Source organism: Macrotis lagotis, chromosome 3 (assembly GCF_037893015.1).
Source record: "Macrotis lagotis isolate mMagLag1 chromosome 3, bilby.v1.9.chrom.fasta, whole genome shotgun sequence".
Taxonomy (NCBI): domain Eukaryota; kingdom Metazoa; phylum Chordata; class Mammalia; order Peramelemorphia; family Peramelidae; genus Macrotis; species Macrotis lagotis.
Window position 1 is genome coordinate 135,543,528 of NC_133660.1, and position 18,295 is coordinate 135,561,822.

Sequence of the window (18,295 nt, forward strand, 5' to 3'; positions counted from 1 at the left end):
ATGTCAAGGCTCTTTACCTGATCATGACTTTCAGGTATTCCAATAATTTTCAAATTATCTTTCCTAAGTCTGTTTTCCATATAAGTTGTTTTTTCAATGAGATATTTCACATTTTCTTCTAATTTTTCATTTTTTTTGGTTTTGAAGTATTGATTCCTGATTTCTGGTAAATTCATCAATCTCTCTGAATTCTAGTCTTTGTCTGAAGGATTTATTCTCCTCAGAGAGTTTTCTTATCTCTTTTTCCATCTGGCCAATTTTGCTTTTTAAGGCATTCTTCTCCTCAATAACTTTTTTAAGCTGTTTTATCCATTTGACCTAAGCTGGTTTTTTAGCATGCTATATTCTTCAGCATTTTTTTGGATTTCCTTGACTAAGCTGCTGAATTCATTTTCATGTTTTTCCTGCATCTCTCTCCTTTCTTTTCCCAGTTTTTCTTCTAACTCCCTCATTTGATTTTCAAAGTCTTTTTTGAGCTCTATCATAGCCTATGCCCAATTTCTGTTTTTCTTGGAGTCTTTAGATACAGGAGCTTGTGCTTCCTCATCTTCAGACTGAGTATTTTGAACCTTCTTGGGCTCATTTGCAAAATATTTCTCAATGGTCTTCCGCTTGTTTCTTTTTTTGTTCATTTTCCCAGCCTAAACCTGTTTTTTGGGGTTGCTTCCTGAGGTTTTGGGACACTACCATAAGGGTCTCAGTGTGTGAGGTTCTGTCCTCCCTCCTGGTCTGTGAATGACCATAAGCGCCCCCCTCTGCCATGGGGCTGAGGTGGGGGGAGCCCTGCTGTTCTATGGGGGGGCCTTGACTGCGATCAGGATCTGAATGTGGTCAGAGCTCCAGAGTCTTATTCTAGGGGCAGAGGACAGAGCTCTGCAGTCTCTCTCTCTCTCCTCACTCCCCTCTCTCAGCTCAATGGGCTCATGCCCTGGGGACTCCTGCTTACCAGCTCTGCCTGCTTCTGTTTCCTGGATCAGGGCTGGGTTCCACGCACTCGCTCTGGCAGAGGTCCCCCACTGTTCCCCCACTTTGTGCCCGGTGCTCCCCAGGGTGCAGCTCAGGAGACCCCCCCCCCTGCTGTGAGCTGAGGCTCCCAGAGCCCTTCTGCTGCCTCCGGGAGGCTGAAGTTCTTTGGCTCTGGTGGGCCACCCCTCTGGCTGGCCGCCCCTCCGACCCCGGGGAGCAGAGCCTTTCTGCTCTTTTCCAGGTTACCTTGAGTAGGAGAACTGCCTCACTGGGTCCCTTTGTGGGTTCTGTCTCTCAAAAGTTTAGTTAGAGTCCTTAGTTTATGAGTTTTTATCAGAGAGCTCCTAAGACTAGATCCCTTCATGTCGACCATCTTGGCTCCGCTCCATTTTCATTTTTTCTCCATTGTCTTTTGACTGTTCCTTTCCTTACCAATTCATCTGCGAAATTTGCTTCAGTTTATTTTAAATAATGAACTCCCTCCTTTTCATTTGTCCTTATCACACTCCACCTTGATGTCTTTTCCTACTATTTATTGCTTCATCCTTGTGTCACAAAATGAGGCAGCCTTTCACTTTGCCAAGGAATTTGCTTTGATCAACATGTGATTCCATTGCATTGTCTTTTCAAGGAAATTGCCCCCTCTGTCATCCTCACTTTCTCACTTACCCTGAAACTTTCCCAATTGCTAAATGCTTCCCTACCCTAGAGGCATGCCCATCTCTCCCACATCTTCAAAAAAAATGAACCAAAAAACCGCAAACCACAAATAATAGCTATCATCTCATAGTTCTCTTTACTTTTGTGGCTAAGCAGACTGAGAATTCTGTCTACAATAGATGCCCCCATTTCCTCTCTTCTCCTTCTTTTCTCTAATCTTAAGACCTCATCATTCACTTCAAATTGCTCTCCACAAAGTCACTGTCAATCTGTAAATTGCCAAATAGAATAGTCTTGTTCTCAGTTCTTCTCTTTCTTGACCTCCCTGCAGTCTTTCACAATGATGCATTCAGGCTTCCCTCCAATATTTTTTCTCTTTATATTTTTGTGACATTATTCTCCTCCTAGTTGTCCTCCTATCTATCTTACTCTTCCTTCTCACTCTCTTTTGCTGGGTCCTCTGCCACGTCAAGCTTGTTAACTGATAATATTTTTCAGGGTTCTACTCTGAACCCTTTTCTCTTTTGGTCCCTATTTTCCTTGAAGATCTAATAAGTTTCCATGGATTTTATTATTATCTCTTATGTTAAGATTCCCTCCAGCATCACATCTATAGCTACCCATCAGGAATGTATAAGGGATGTCGCATAAAGATCTTAAAGCCACTATGTCCAAAATCGGACATTTTCATTCCTCCATTCCCAAATAAAAGTCCAGTTTCTACCTGGAGTTTTCCTTATTTTCTTTTTCTCTCAGTTAATTATTTCCAGTGTAAGCTGTTTTCACAAAGTTTTTTGAATTTTATCTCTCCCATTATATTGTGACATTCTCGAATTCAGATTGCCTTTTTTCCCTTTGCATTCCCATCACTTCACAAGGAGCCTGACACATAGTAGACACTTAATAAATGTGAAAAAATTGTTTATAAATAATTCACTACAATATTTGTCTTTATTTTATTTTAATTCACAGACACATATATTTATGAAATTAAAAAATAATCATGAAGTTATTGCTCATGATTATAGTAGATACCACACAGATACAAATAAAATCTATGATATAATTCTACTATCATGAAACTTTATGTTGTCTTGAGCAAATAATCTAACCACCCTTTGAACTAACAATGCTAAAGTTTTTGTGTTTACTGTAACAACCTACTCCATACTAATTATAAGACAGAAATGGTGAGAAAATATTTTGTGATTCATTTTATGATATATAATCTTAAATATGTTTGATGTGACATTAAACAATATTGTGCAATAACAAATTTATTTAAACATTACCTCAGATTATTTAAATCATTAAAGATATTGGTACTTTAGTATTAGATGAAAGGGATTAATAGGGATTACTATTTCAGAAAGATATTGAATAAATTATTTTATCTGTCAAATGCTAATTTATTTATTGAAATACAAGCATCTATATTTCATTAAAGGGAATTGTATATGATGAGAAGCAAAGTTATGTAATAAGATCAGATTTATAAATTAATTTATGATTTACAAAGAATATTTTATTTATTATGTAGGTAATTACACACATCATTGAAAGCAAAATCAAAAAATATATTTATTATATCTCTCCTTCCCATTACAAAAGTCTCCATGATTATAAATATAGTATATTAATGCAAAATCCAAAAATATATTTATTATACCTCTCCTCCCCATTACCAAACTCTCCATGATTATAAATATAGTATGTTTATATAAATATAAAATGCCTGATGATCTAACAATCATAAACAGTAAGTTTGAATGTTTATAGAATATCCACCTCTAACTATAAATATAACCTAAAATATTTTCAAATTTATATAATAAAATAATGACTAATTGGTAAAAGAATCTTTGAACTTCTCAAACTATAATTAAATTTGGTGTGCATTTCTTCTATCTTTTTTAACGAGCAACTTTCCACAAGAAGATTCTATAAAAATAGCTGTATTTTTTATATCCAAGTGAAAGACAAATTAAAGACTAGATTGTTATATAATTTGTGTTACTGAATTATATGCACTGTTGCTTTCCAATTAGTTTAAATAAAGGATATCTGGAAAGAAGAGAACTTTAAGAAAAGGGTAAAAATATTATATTCATTTATTCACTTTTATTTACCAGGTAGCAAAAGGCAGTGTGTTTTCTTTTCTTTTTTTTTTTTTAAACAGACCCCAAAGGAGGATTCTTTGAGTTGAATAGGGCAATGGAAAGACTTTGTCACACCGGTCTCACATTGATTATCATTCTTCAAGAAATTCTATAATAGAAATTGAGCTCTGGCTCATTAGTGTCTCAGAGTGAAGCAGCAGTGTTATACTATCTCTGAATATCACTCCATTCACATAGTTCTCTTTCCATCAGTCGACTTTGTTGCCTTTAGAAGGCAATCTTCTGTTCTATTCTTTTCTTGTCCATTCAGTGTAACAATATCTTATGATTTATCTTACAAATAAGGCAATGCTATTCTCCACCTGGATCTGCCTCTCACATTGCTTTCTTCAGTACAAGGGAATATAAATTGATTTCCTGCCAAATAGACTACCTCTGCCTGGAAGGGTTGGGAGCATTTGAGGATGGCACTGGTGTCCTGTGATTTTCCTGAAGAAAAGAATGTTGTTTGGAATGTATTTTTGTTGTGAAGATTGAATAGGTAAAGGTGTTGTAGCTATCTATTCACAGATGACAAGCTCAGAAGTTAAGACTTTTAAAAGGAACAGACTTATTCTATAGCCCCTGGGCTAGTAGAAGTTCTAAGGAAGTTTACAAAACTATAAAGTGAGTATTTAGGAGATTTTGCAAACCTATATGTATCTGAAACTGCCTGAGTTCATTGTGGACATATTTAAATCTCAGTCCTTTTCAAGCAATTTTGATGATTATAGTTATCATAAGGAAACTGGTCAGAGTACTAAACAAACGGTTCATATCTACTTAAAATATGTGATTATAATATACAACTACTATATATCCATTTCATATAATAATGCAATAGTCATGTCTGTACTATTATCAGGTAAGAGTCTGCAAAAATTAATTGCCTATTTTTTCTAATATTTTGCATTGATTAGAAATTAATTGTCCTTAAATGTTTAATTGAATTCTCTTGTAAAAACATCAGACTGAGGAGATTTTTCTTAAAAGCTTTTTGATGGCCTGTTCCATTTCTTTTTTCTGAAATGGGCTTATTTAAGTATTTTATTTTCTCTTGTGTGAATCTGGGAAGTTTACATTTTTATAAATAGCCATCCGTATCATTTATATTATCAGATTTGTTGGCTGGCAGTTGGATGAAATGACATCAGATTATTACTTTAATTTCTTCTTCATTGGTAGTGTGTTATCCCTTTTCATCTTTGATACTAATGATTTGTGTTTTTTCTTTCTTTCTTTTTCAATAAGATTAACCAAATATCTATTTTCATAAATCAACTCCAGGTTTTATTTACCAGATCAATAGTTTTCTTAATTTCAATTTTATTAATATCTTCTTTGATTTTTAGGATTTCAAATTTTGGTAAGTAATTGCTTTGTTAAAAAAATTTGTTCTTTCTCTAGCTTTTTTTGGTTGCAAATAAAATCTGAACTCATTTTTCTCTATTTTGTTCATGTGAGCATTTAGAAATATAAAATTTCTCTTTATGATTGTTTTGGCTGCATTCCACAGGTTTTGTTATACTATCTCATCACTGTCATTGTCTAAGATGAAATTGATAATTATTTCTATGACTTGTTATTTGATTCACCCATTCATTAAAATTAGACTATTTTTCAAATTAATTTTAGTATATCTTTTAATAGTGCTTTATTACATGCATTTTTATTGCATCAGATCTGTAAAGAAACATTTAAAATTTCTGCTTTTCTACATTTGATTGTCAGTTTTTATGCCCTAATAGATGGTCAATTTTTGTATATATGCCATGTAGCACAGAGAAGAAAGAAAGAGCCTTTTTATCCAGATTCAGTTTTCTTCAGACCTCAATTCAAGAAGTCTATCATAGCTAACTTTTCTAAAATTCTATTATCTTCTAAACTTGCTTCTTATTTATTTTCTGTTTTGATTTATCTAATTCTAAGACAGAGAGGCTGAGATCTCCCATTACCATAATTTTATTGTCTGTATTTCTTTAACTCATTTAGCTTATCCTCTAAGAATTTCAGTGCTATACCATGTAAGGCATATATGCTTAATAATGCTTATGATATTTTAAGAAGATGTAGTTTACTTCCTTATCACTTTTAATTAGATAGATTTTTGCTTTGCTTTGTATGAGGTCAGGTTTGCTACCCCTGATTTTTTTTTTTACTTCCCCAGAAGCAATATATAAATCATATCCTTAAGGAAGAAAAATAAACTATAAAATAGTAAAATTACATAATAATCTAACGTGACATTATAGATAGCCCAAAACTCTTCCTGGTTTTTGCACAGATTGAGTAAGTCCATCAAGGATGTCCATCACCCCCATGTTGCTGTTAGAGTGTAAGTTGTTTGTCTGGTTCTGCTCATCTTGCTCAGCATCAGTTCATGCAAATCCTTCCATGCTTCCCTGATTTCCCATTCCTCCTGGTTTCTAATAGAACAATAGTGTTCCATGACATACATATAAGACAATTTTTTAAGCCATTCTCCAATTGAAGAACATTCACTTAATTTCCAATTTTTTTGACATCACAAACAGGGCTGCTATAATTATTTTTTGTACAAGTGATGTTTTTACCCTTTTGCACAAACCCTTCAAGGTAATGACCCAGTAGGGGTATTGCTGGGTGAAAGGATAGGCTACCCTTTGGGCATAATCTGAAATTACTCTCCAGAAAGGTTGGATGAGTTCACAACTCCACTAAAAATGGATTAGTCCCAGATATTTCATCCATCCCTTCACCATTGATTATTGTGCTTTCTGGTCAGATTGACCAGCCTGAGAGGTGTGAGGTGACATCTCAGAGAAGAAGCATGATATATTTTTCTCTAAACTTTTACCTTTATCATATGTGTATCCTTTTGATTCACATATGTTTCTTGTAAATGCCATATCATATATTTTTGCCTTTTAATCCACATTTCTATCTGCTTCCGTTTTATGGGAGAGTTCATTCCATTCACATTCATTATTATGATTATTAACTCTGTATTTCCCTCCATCCTATTTTGCCCTCTATTTGTACTGTTCTTTGTCCTTTCCCCTTATCCCTCCTTACCAATATTTTGTTTCTGACTTCTTTCTCAATTTGCCCCTCTTCTTTCAACTGTCTTCCCTTTTCTTCCCTCTTTTCCTTTTTATGTTTTTAACTTTACCTTTATGTTTAATTTTAATTTCTCCCTCCCTATTATGAGCCGTCTTTTTCTTTCTTTTTCTGCCCCCCCCACTTCCCCATAGGACAAGATGAATTTCTATACACAATTGGAAGTGTATGTTATTCCTTGTTTTAGTCAGATCTGTTGAGAGTAAGATTTGTTCAGTGCTCATGTACTCCATTATTTCCCTTTACTATTACTATTACTATTGTGTTATTATTTAATCCTCAAATGCCTCCACCTTCTTCTCCTCATGGTATATTTATTTTTCATGTTTTAATTATTCTATACCTGTCTTACCCTCTATCAAAGTGTACTCCTTTTAAATGTCATATTAGAAGTTCATATTATAAAAGACTATAAGTATCATGATCAATTTACACCCACACTTTCTGTCTAAGTATGTTTCTGCCAACTCCAATTTTCAAACTCATCATCATGAGCTTTATAAAGCATCATCATTTCATCATTAATTTATATCCAAACCCCTTTCTAAGGATTCTCCTCTTAGCTATCCTAAGAGAAATACAATTATCAAGAGTTACAATTGTTGTCTTTGTGTGGAGGGATGCAAGACAGATACAGTAGTGTTAATGACTATTTTTTTCCATTTACCTTTCACACATCACTTGAGAATTGGGTTCATTGTTCAAATTGTCTGTTAAAATCTGCACTTCTTATCAGATTGGTTTAAAATTACTCTATTTCATTGAAAATGTATCTTTTCCCCCCTGAAAGAATATGTTGAATTTTGCAGGGTAGTTGATTCTTGGTTGTTAATGCAAAATACTTTGCCCTCTCTAATGTAATTTTACAGGTGATTTGATAATTTAATATTAAAGCTGATGCAGCCTGTGTAATACAGGATATGCCTCCTTATTTAATTTGGTTATTTGCAGTGTTTTGTCCTTTAGCTGAGAATTCAGAAATTTGGCTACAATATTCCTTGGGGTATTTATGTAAGTGTGTCTTTCTTGGTGATCGATGGATTATTTCAAAGAATATTTTGTCATCTTGTTCTAAGATATTAGAACAGTTTTCCATGATAATTTCCTATAACATATTGCTCAAATTCTTTTTCTGATTATGCCTTTCAGGTAGACTGTTAATTCATAAAATATCTCTCCTGGATGTACTTTCCAGATTGGTCATTTTTTCCTTCAAGGTACTTTACATTTTCTGCTATTTCTACAGCATTTGCTTTTTCTTTGATGAAATTTTGATTTCTCATAGTCAACAGTTGCCACTTCTACAATTTTAATTTTTAGGGTTCTGTTTTTCTCACTTTGCTTTTGTCTTTTCTTTAACAGTTGATCAATTTTACTTTTTTAAATAAGTCAATTGATTTAAGTGATTAGTTGATTCAAGGTCACACAGCTCTTATGTATCAATTGTCTGAAGTCAGATGTGAACTTAGATTCTTTTGATTCCAGGGTCAGTTTTCTATCTCTGCACCCCACTATTTGCCTAATTTTATTTTACAGGAGTTGATTTCCATTTTTTTTCCATTTGGTCAATTTTTGCTTTTAAAGGTTTTGCTTTCTTCACTCATTTTTTTCATAATTTTCCTCTCCTGGCAAAGATGGCAGTGAGAAGACAGGCACTGTGTTAAAGTCTCCTGATCTTCCCTCATAAATAATATGAAACAAACCTTTTTGGCAGAAATCCTATCTGAAAAAAAAAACAGAAAGAGAAGCTGGGAGAAGAACATCTACCTCAAGGATTATCTTCTGGGATTGTGGGTGAACCCAGGAGCAGAAGGCATACTCTGGTGGGAGCACAGGACAGGGTGAGAGCCTGAGAGCAGAACTTGACTGATCTACCACAGGGGAGGAGGCCAACTAGGGAGCAGAGGAATTGATGATGGCACTGACTGTCTGGAGCTTGTAGGCAGTGCAGGAGAGTTGCAGACATCAAGCCTTGGGTTCCTCTGGTCTGGAGGAACTCAGAGTCCATAACTTCATTTCATCTGAAGCCTCTTCCCAGAACAAACAATTACAGGCAACCTCTGTCCCAGGCTCAGGTATGAGCAGTAGAGTTCCCTTAGTTATAAATAGGGAGAAAAATTACCTTGCCTTACGGCAAAGTCCACCATTGTTCAAAGATAAAAGCATTCAGCACTTTAGCCACCCCCTCCAGGCCAAGGGAGAAGGCCTCAAATTAAGGTCACAGATACTCCAGAAAAAGCAAGCAGTATCACCTACTGGCTGGCCAACATGAAATTATTAAAACTAGTAACTAAAGCCTCTATGGTTCCCAACACCAAACATCTGGGAACCAATCCCATCCCAACACAAGGTCTTAGGAAAATGAAGAAAGGCCAGTGGATAGGAGAGTCCATAGAAAAGTTCCTTAGAAGGAAAAACAACCCTAACTCAGAGTGACCTAGAATCCTCTATGGAGAATATCATCTAGTCTCCAGCACAGAAAGACTTCCTTGAAGAAATCAGGAATGAGTTTAAAAATCAATTGGAAAATTTGGGAGAGAAAATTAACACCTTGCAGCAAGAAAACAAATCCTTGGAAAATACAATTAGACAAATACAAAATAAGAATAATTCTCTCAGATCCTCAATTGAGCAAATGAAAGAAGAAAATAATTCTCTCAAAACCTCAATTGGTCAAATGGAAAATCTTATAAAAGTAGAATTGACCAATTTTAAAAGGAGTTGCAAAAGGTAAATATTAACTAAAAAAATGAAGTCTGTGGAAACTAATCACTTCATGAGACAGCAAGACATTGTTAAACAAACCCCCAAAATCAAAAACACTGAATAAAATGTAAGGTCCCTCATCAGCAAAACCACTGAACTTAAAAGAATAGATCAAAAAATGGACAACTTGAGAATTATTGGTCTTCCTGAAACTATAGAAGAGAAAATAAAGCCTGAACTTAATTTTACAGGATTTAGTGATGGAAAAATATGCTTATGTCATGGAAAGAGAGGGCAAAACAATTATTGAAAGAATACATCGAACACTTCCAGAAAGAGATCCTAAAATGAAAACGCCAAGGGATATTATTGACAAATTCCAGAACTATCAGATAAAAGAGAAAATCAGATAAAAAAGAAAGAAACAATTTAGACACCAAGGAGCAACAGTAAGGATTATGCAGGACCAGACTGCATCAACATCAAGGAATTGAAGGGCCTGGAATGTGATATTCTGAAGAGCAAGGGAGCTTGGAATACAGTCAAGAATCCACTACCCAGCAAAGCTGAGCCATCTCTTCCACAGGAAAAGATGGACATTTAACGAAATGGGAGACCTCCAAAATTTCCTGATGAAAAGACCAGAGCTAAACAGAAAATTTGACTAGAAACAGTAGGCTCAAGAGACACAGGAAAAGGAAAAAAAAGGGTAAATAAAAACAAAACTGCTATGCAATAAGATGAAAGAGAAAGATTCACATAACTCTTGAGCATTGTAAAACTATTAGAGAGAAAAAGGGGAAAAACACAATCAGAAGCAAGATAGCTTGGAGGGCAATAAAGAGTTAGTAATTATAACTTTGTGGATGGGATGAACTCTCCCTTAAAATGTAAGCAAACAGCAGAGTGGATTAAAAACCAGAATCCTACAATATGCTGCTTACAAGAAACTCATTTGAAGTAGAGGGATATGTATAAAGGTAAAAGGTGTAGCAAAATATATTTTGTATCAACTGAAGTGAAAAAAGTCAGGGTACAATCCTTATCTCAGACAAACAGACATTATAAAAAGAGACAAGGAAGGAAGCTAAATTTTCCTAAAAGATACTGTAGACAATAAAGAAATTTCAATACTAAATATGTATGCACCCAATGGTATAGCAGCCAAATTTTTAGAGGAGAAGTTGAAAGAGCTACAGGAAAACATAGACAGCAAAGCTCTACTAATGGGAAACCTCAACCTTCCACTCTCAGATTTAGATAAATCTAATCATAATATAAATAAGGAAGTTAAGGAGGTAAGCAGATTGTTAGAAAACCTAGATATGAAGATGTATGGAGGAAATTGAATGGGGATAGATTGGAATATACTTTTTTATCCTGCAGTACATGACACTTACACAAAAACTGACCATGTACTAGGTCATAAAAACCCAATAATGAATTGCATAAAGGCATAAATAGTGAATGCATCTTTCTCAGATCATAATGCAAATAAAAATCATATACAATATTGGGCCGGGGGAAAATAGAATCAAAACGATTTGAAACTAAATAACCTCATTTTAAGAAATGAGTGCCTCAAACAACAAATTAAGAATGAATTAATTATTTCCTCCTAGATAATGACAATACCTATGTTATTCATTCAAGGTGACTATCACAGGATATGTTATATCTTTAAATGCTTACATGAATAAATTACAGAAAGAGGAAATCAATGAACTAAATATACAACTAAAACTTAGAGAAAGAACAAATTAAAAACCCCCAATTAAATAACCAAATTAGAAATTCTAAAAATTAAAGGGGAAATTAATAACATGGAAAGCAAGAAAACTATTGTCCTAATAAATAAAACCAAAGATTTGGTTTTATGAAATAAGAACAATAAAATTGATAAACCTCTGGCCAATTTTTTAAAACAAGAAAGAAATCCAAATTGCTAGTATAATAAATTAGAAAGGTGAGCTCACTACCAATGAGGAGGAAATTAAAATAATTCAAAATTATTTTGCCCAATCCTATGCTAATAAATTTGACAATCTAAATGAAATGCATGACTATTTACAAAAATTTGAGTTGCTCAGATTAAATGAAGAGGAATTAAAATACCTAAATCACCCTTTCTCAGGAAAAGAAATTGAACAAGCCAGATTGAACTCCCTAAGATAAAATCTCCATCCAGGGTCAGATAAATTCCCAAGTGAATTCTTTTTTCCCTAGGCAATGGGGTTAAGTGGCTTCCCTATGGCCACACAAGTAGGTAATTATTAAGTGTCTGAGGCCAGATTTCAACTCAAGTACTCCTGACTCCAGGGCCATTGCTCTATCCTCTGTGCAACCTAGCCACCCCCCCCACCAAGTGAATTCTATCAAACATTTATGGAACAATTAGTTCCAATTCTATATAAACTCTTTGGAAAAATTGGTGAAAATAGCACTCTGCCTAATTCTTTCTAGGACAACAACATGGTTATAATACCTAAACCAAGAAAATTTAAAACTGAAAAAGAAAATTATAGACCTATCTCCCTGAATATAGATGCAAAAATATTATATACAATATTAGGAGAATGATTACAACAAGTAATCATTCAGAAAATACACTAGGAGTAAGAAGGATTTATCCCAGGGATGCAGGGTTTGTTCAATATTAGGATAATGGTTAGGTTTAGAAATCATATGATTATATTAGTAGATGCTGAAAAAGTTTTTGACCAAATTGAGCACCCATTCTTACTAAAAACACTAGAGAGTGTAAGAATATTTGGAATGTTCCTTAGAATAATAAGCAGTACCTATCTGAAACCATCAACAAGCATTGTATGCAACAGGGATAGTCTAGAGGCATTCCGCAGTAAGATCAGCAGTAAAACAAGGGTACCCATTATCATTACTGCTTTTCAATACCATATTAGAAATGCTAGCTTTGGCAATAGGAGAAGAAAAAGAAATTGTAGTAGAATTAGAAGAGACAAAACTCTCACTCTTTGCAGATGACATGATGGAATAACTAGGGAATCCCAAAAAAATCATCTTAAAAACAACCAGAAATAATTAGCAACTTTAGTAAAGTCACAGAATATAAAATACACCCTCAAAAATACACATTTCTATATATGACTAGCAAGATGCAGTAGAAAGAGCTAGGAGAAATCCCATTCAAAGTAACCTCAGACACTATAAAATTCTTGTGAGTCTACCTGCCAAGACAGACTCAAAAACTTTTTTTAAAATAGTTACAAAAGACTTCTCACATAAACAAAATCTGATTTAAATAACTGGGCCAACATGAACTGCTCATGGATTGGTCAAGTTAATATAATAAAAATGCCAATTCTAGCAAAACTAAACTAACTGTTTAGGGTGCTGCCATTCAAAATTCCAAAAATATTACTTTAATGTGTTAGAAAGGTGTAATTAAATTCACATGGAGAAATAAAATTCAATTATTTCCATGGATTCAATGAAAAACAGTGCAAAAAAGGTGAATTAGCCTTACCAGATTAAAAATTATATTATAAAGCATCAGTCCTCAAAACTATCTGGTATTAGCTAAGAAATAGAGTGGTAGATAGTGGAATAGACTAGGTACAATAGCAGGAAATGATCATAATAATAATAATGTGCTGTTTGATAGCCTAGAGTCCAGCTATCTGGATAAAATTCTCCCTTTGGGGGTGGCTAGGTATCGCAGTGGATAGAGTACTGTCCCTGGAGTCAGGAGGACAGGAGTGCAAATCCGGCTTCAGACACTTAATAACTAGCTGTGTAGCCTTGGGCAAGACGCTTAACCCCATTGTCTTGCAAAAACTAAAAAAAAAAAATCTCCCTTACATAAAAATTATTGGGAAAATTAGAAGTTAGTATGGAAGAAACTTAGATTAGGCCAACACCTCACGCCATATACCAAGATAAGATTTAAACTGATATAGGATCTAGACATAAATACCAATATTATAAGCAAACTAGAAGATCAAGGAGTAGTTTAACCTGTCAAATCTATGGAAAAGGAAGCAATTTCTGACCAAGAAAGAGATGGAGGAAATCATTAAATACAAACTAGATAATTTTATTACATTAAATTTAAAAGGGCTTAGCACAGACAAAAACTACTGTAATCAAGATCAAAAGAAAGGTAATAAATTGGGAAACAATTTTTACAACTAGTATTTCTGACAAAGGACTCATGTCTAAAATATACAGAGAACTGAGTTAATTAAAAAAAAAAAAGCCCTAACAAATTGACAAATCTTCAAAGGATATGCAAAAGCAATTTATAGATGAGGAAATCAAAACTATCTATACTCATATGCAAAATTGCTCTAAATCATTACTTATTAGAGAAATGCAAATTAAAGCATCTCTGAGGTACACTTCATACCTCTCAGACTGGCCAATACTACCAGAAAGGGCAATGATTAATGTTGGAAAGGATGTGGGAAATCTGGGACATGAATGCATTTTTTTATGGAGCTGGGAACTCATTCCACCCTTTTTGGAGATTGGTTTGTAATTGAGCCAAAAGGGCAACAAAAATGTGCATATCCTTTGATCCAGCAATACCACTACTGTGTCTATACCCTGAAGAGATTTTGAAAAAAAAGCAAAACATCACTTATATACAAAAATATTCATAACAGCCCTATTTGTGGTGGCAAAGAATTGGAAATTAAGTAAATGTCCTTCATTTGAGAAATTGCTTTAACAAATTTTATTATATGTATGTCATGGAACACTGTTGTTCTATTAGAAACCTGGAGGGATGGGAATTCAGGGAAGGTTGGATGGATTTGCATGACCTGATGATGAATGAGATGAGCAGAACCAGAATAAAACATTGTACACATGGGGGTGATGATCAACCTTGATAAACTTGCTCATTCCATCAGTGCAACAATCATGGACAATTTTGGGGTCTGTGATGGAGAATACAATCTATATCCAGAGAAAGAATTATGGAGTTTAAATAAAGACCAAAGACTATAACCTTTAACCTAGGAAAAAAATTCTTATCTTATTATTTAATTTAGCGATCTCTTATATTTTACTTTTCTTCCTTAAGTATATGATTTCTCTCACATTGCATTCACCTTAGATCAATGTATACCATCAAATGATTTAAACACTAACAGATTGCCTTCTGTGGGGGTGGCAAGAGGGAAGCAAGATTAGGGGAAAAATTGTAAAACTCAAAATAAATAAAATCTTTCTAAAAAAGTAGCACCAGGGGAAAGATAATTCTTTGTATGACTCATTTATTTTTCTTCTTTCTCTTTTGGCTTTTAAAATTATTTTCTGACCTCTTCCAGGAGGTCTTTTTGGATTTGAGACCAATTTACAAACCTCTTTGGGGCTTCACAAGTAGGTATTTTGTCACTGCTTTCGACTTCTCAAATGACATTATTTGCCACTTTCTATGGTTAACACTTTTTCCCTTTTATTTCTTGACTTTTTTTTATTCATTTTGATTATTGAACTCTCCTTTTGGGCAGTAGAGGTACAGTCCCAAACTTTTTGTGATGGCATTATGATAACCCAACCAAATTTAATCCGTTCCCAGGCTAGAACTTTGTCTTCCAAGCTGGGGCTGGGAACTCTCACCATTGGCCTATTGAACCAGGACCTGAAGTGAGCTTTGTCTAAGATCCCCGCCAGCTCTCCTGCCCATGCTGGACTATATAAACTTCACATGTGACAGACCTTTTGTAACATTCCTCCAAGATATCTCGACTTGCAAATTTCCTTCACTCTATTTTTTGTAGGTTCTCCTGCTTTAGAGTGTATTTAGAAGTTTAATTTAAAGTTTTTTTTGTTTTTTTTTTTCTGGAAAAGCTCCAGGAGTTTCCTAGTTTTGCACCAGAAGTCAACTTGCTCCTTTACAGAAGGGTCTGCAATGTATGCTATATCCCGGATATAACCACTCTTCTGTGTCTTTCGACTCTCCAGATGGACAAAGCTGCTTCATTGCTTTCCTCAAAATTAAGTAGTTTTATCAAACATCAACTTAAATTCTGGTATCTAAAAAACTACTTAGTTTTACTCCTTGGTCTGGAAATTGAGGCAGCATTAGTCTTTCAAGGAAAACCAAATCATCTAGGTCTTACATCTAAAAAACCTTTTTGGTCTCTTAAAGTAGATTTTTTTGTCCCTTAATTCCTAGAAGACAGGGCAAGGTTAACAAAAGTGTAAAAAAAGGAACCAATTACTAGAACTTAGCTGATAGAAATAATTCTATTATCAATCATTAGTCCACCTGTATATCAGGAAGTTCCTATGGTCCTAAGAAATGACTGGTTCAGTCACATTTAGAATGCAAGATTATCAAACTATCAGTTTAGCAAGCTTCATCTAATCTTGGAGAGAGAAATAGAGACAGAAACAATGAGATACAGACATACACAAACAAAAATGTAGATGGATAAATTCATATATGCAAGTAAAAAACATTGTCTCTTGTTAATCAATAGCTCTTTATTTAGAATTCCCAGCAATGAATTTCAAAGTCCTTAAAACAGTCATATGTAAATTAACTATTTGGAAATAATGAACTTCAGCCACCTTTACCATCTTTGCCTATGAAGGTCTGCTTTCACTTTGATCTTTTCAAAATTGACTAATTCTATCTTGCAAAATTTGTAGCTTGGTGGACTGATTTTTATTTCCTCAACTCAGAACTGTCTGTATTTCTTTCAAATTTTCTGTTTCTCCCCAAAATGTCCTTTTTTCTCCCTTTCATTAATTAAAAAGGTCACATACACAAGTAAAATGATTTTATCTCGCTTTTTTAAAAAAATTCAATTTTCTTTCTTTCTTAACATGAAATTATGATACATATTTTCATATGCCCATTTTCTTTAGCTCTTCCTTGATTAACATGCTATTCTCCTGTTTCTATTATTGATTTGTAACTTCTTTGGGCTATCTATTCTCTACAATGGATTTACTATAAAAGAGTATTTCAGATTTATGATTACTGAAAGATGAAAATCTTTTTTTTTTAGGTTTTTGGAAGGCAAGTGGGGTTAAGTGGCTTGCCCAAGCTAGGTAATTATTAAGTGTCTGAGGCTGGATTTGAACTCAGGTACTCCTGAGTCCAGAGCTGGTGCTCTATACACTGTACCACCTAGCCACCCCAGAAAGATGAAATTCTTAAAAGAGAATAAAAATGCTCTCTCCAGAAAAACAGAAACAGAACTTGTTTTGATAAGAGAAATTTCAAAAAGTATAGAGTTTACTAAAAGTAATTATCCCTCACAATAAGAGAAAAATGGAGATAACCTTTTGGATTACATTCCATTCCATGATTTCTTATAGGGTAAATGTAGTATTTGTGTGGGTTCAAACTACTTTTTCCTGTAATTTTTGACCCTACTTGTTTTTACTTTTCAGAAAGCAGTGAGTCTTACTCTGAAAGTTGGGGGAGACAGACAAAATCCCACAAAATAAAAATCTTCAATATTACATGAAGTGGTGCGGTACATGAATGTATTTAGCAGAGAAAGGTTATATTGTGATTTTATGTACAACTTTTAGAATATAAGTAAATTTATAAGGGATATGATATGACTAGTGTACAGCTAATCCAATTGGGAAACACCCTGCATGATAATATTCTCTCCCTGCAACCAGTTTAGTCTGATATAATCTTTTTTGATGAAGTTCTACTAACTCATTGTGATTATTGCTTCCTTTCATTATTATCAAATCATTCCTCTTTAATGTATGTACACTTTACCTTTTACATTAAGAAACTAACAAAAATAAAAATTAAAAACAGTAACAACAAAACTAAGAGTTTCAGGTCATTTAAAATTTTAAGCATAAGTGTAGGATACTTCCATTTTCTACAACTTTTTTTTTTTTACAATCTGAGTTTTGTCAGTTAATCTTCTCTGTAACCACATTGTTTTATTCATATAGTTTCCATTTTTGTTTCTGTTCAACACTATTTCTTCTTACATCTTTATAATATAATTCAGGAGATTTTCAAACCCCTTTGAGATGAGTTTCCTCTGCAAAATTTTAGATTTGTGAAATCTATTCATCTTTTTTTTCTTACCTCTTTGAAGTCTGTTTTGTAGAAACCTAGGTACCATACCTTGACTTTTCTCCTTTTTTTTTAAAATCATATACCTAATGTTGGTGTGATCACTCATTCCAAGGATTCACAAAATCCTCTACTTCAGTCACTTATGCTATTCTCTTGAGGAGAAGTTTTTCTTGATAAGAGTTTGTCATTAATATAGTAATATTGATATATTAATATATCATATATGCATTTAGTAAACCATGCTTTTGTCAGAAAGGTGGCAGAGTCAATAGATCATTGGGTATAGAGTTAGGAAGACAAGTTCAAATTCACCCTAGACAGTTATTTGGCCTCATTTTCTATCTGTTGCTTCAACTGTAAAATGAAGATATGGTTAGCACCTGTTTCCTAAGTTAGGTGTGAGAAATGAAATAATTATTGTAAAGAGCTTAGTGTACCTCTTACATTATGCTAGATAAATATTAAGCATTATTATTACTATTACTAGTATTATTAGAGGGAGTTCCCACAAATATTTGAATAATGTCCCCCACAGCTACAACGTATGATCTTCTTTTTCTTTTTTTCTTTTTTTTAGGTTTTTGCAAGGCAAATGGGTTTAAGCGGCTTGCCCAAGGCCACACAGCTAGGTAATTATTAAATGTCTGAG

At 33.9% G+C, this 18,295-nt stretch overlaps 1 long non-coding RNA gene across 1 annotated transcript in view; it reads left to right on the forward strand.

The window, feature by feature from the left end:
- Positions 1–18,295, forward strand: part of LOC141516251 (uncharacterized) — a 36,708-nt gene extending 18,413 nt beyond the window's left edge. Inside the window, exon 3 of the long non-coding RNA XR_012476651.1 lies at positions 18,224–18,295. This is a non-coding gene — a long non-coding RNA (uncharacterized LOC141516251). The remainder of the gene's footprint in view (positions 1–18,223) is intronic.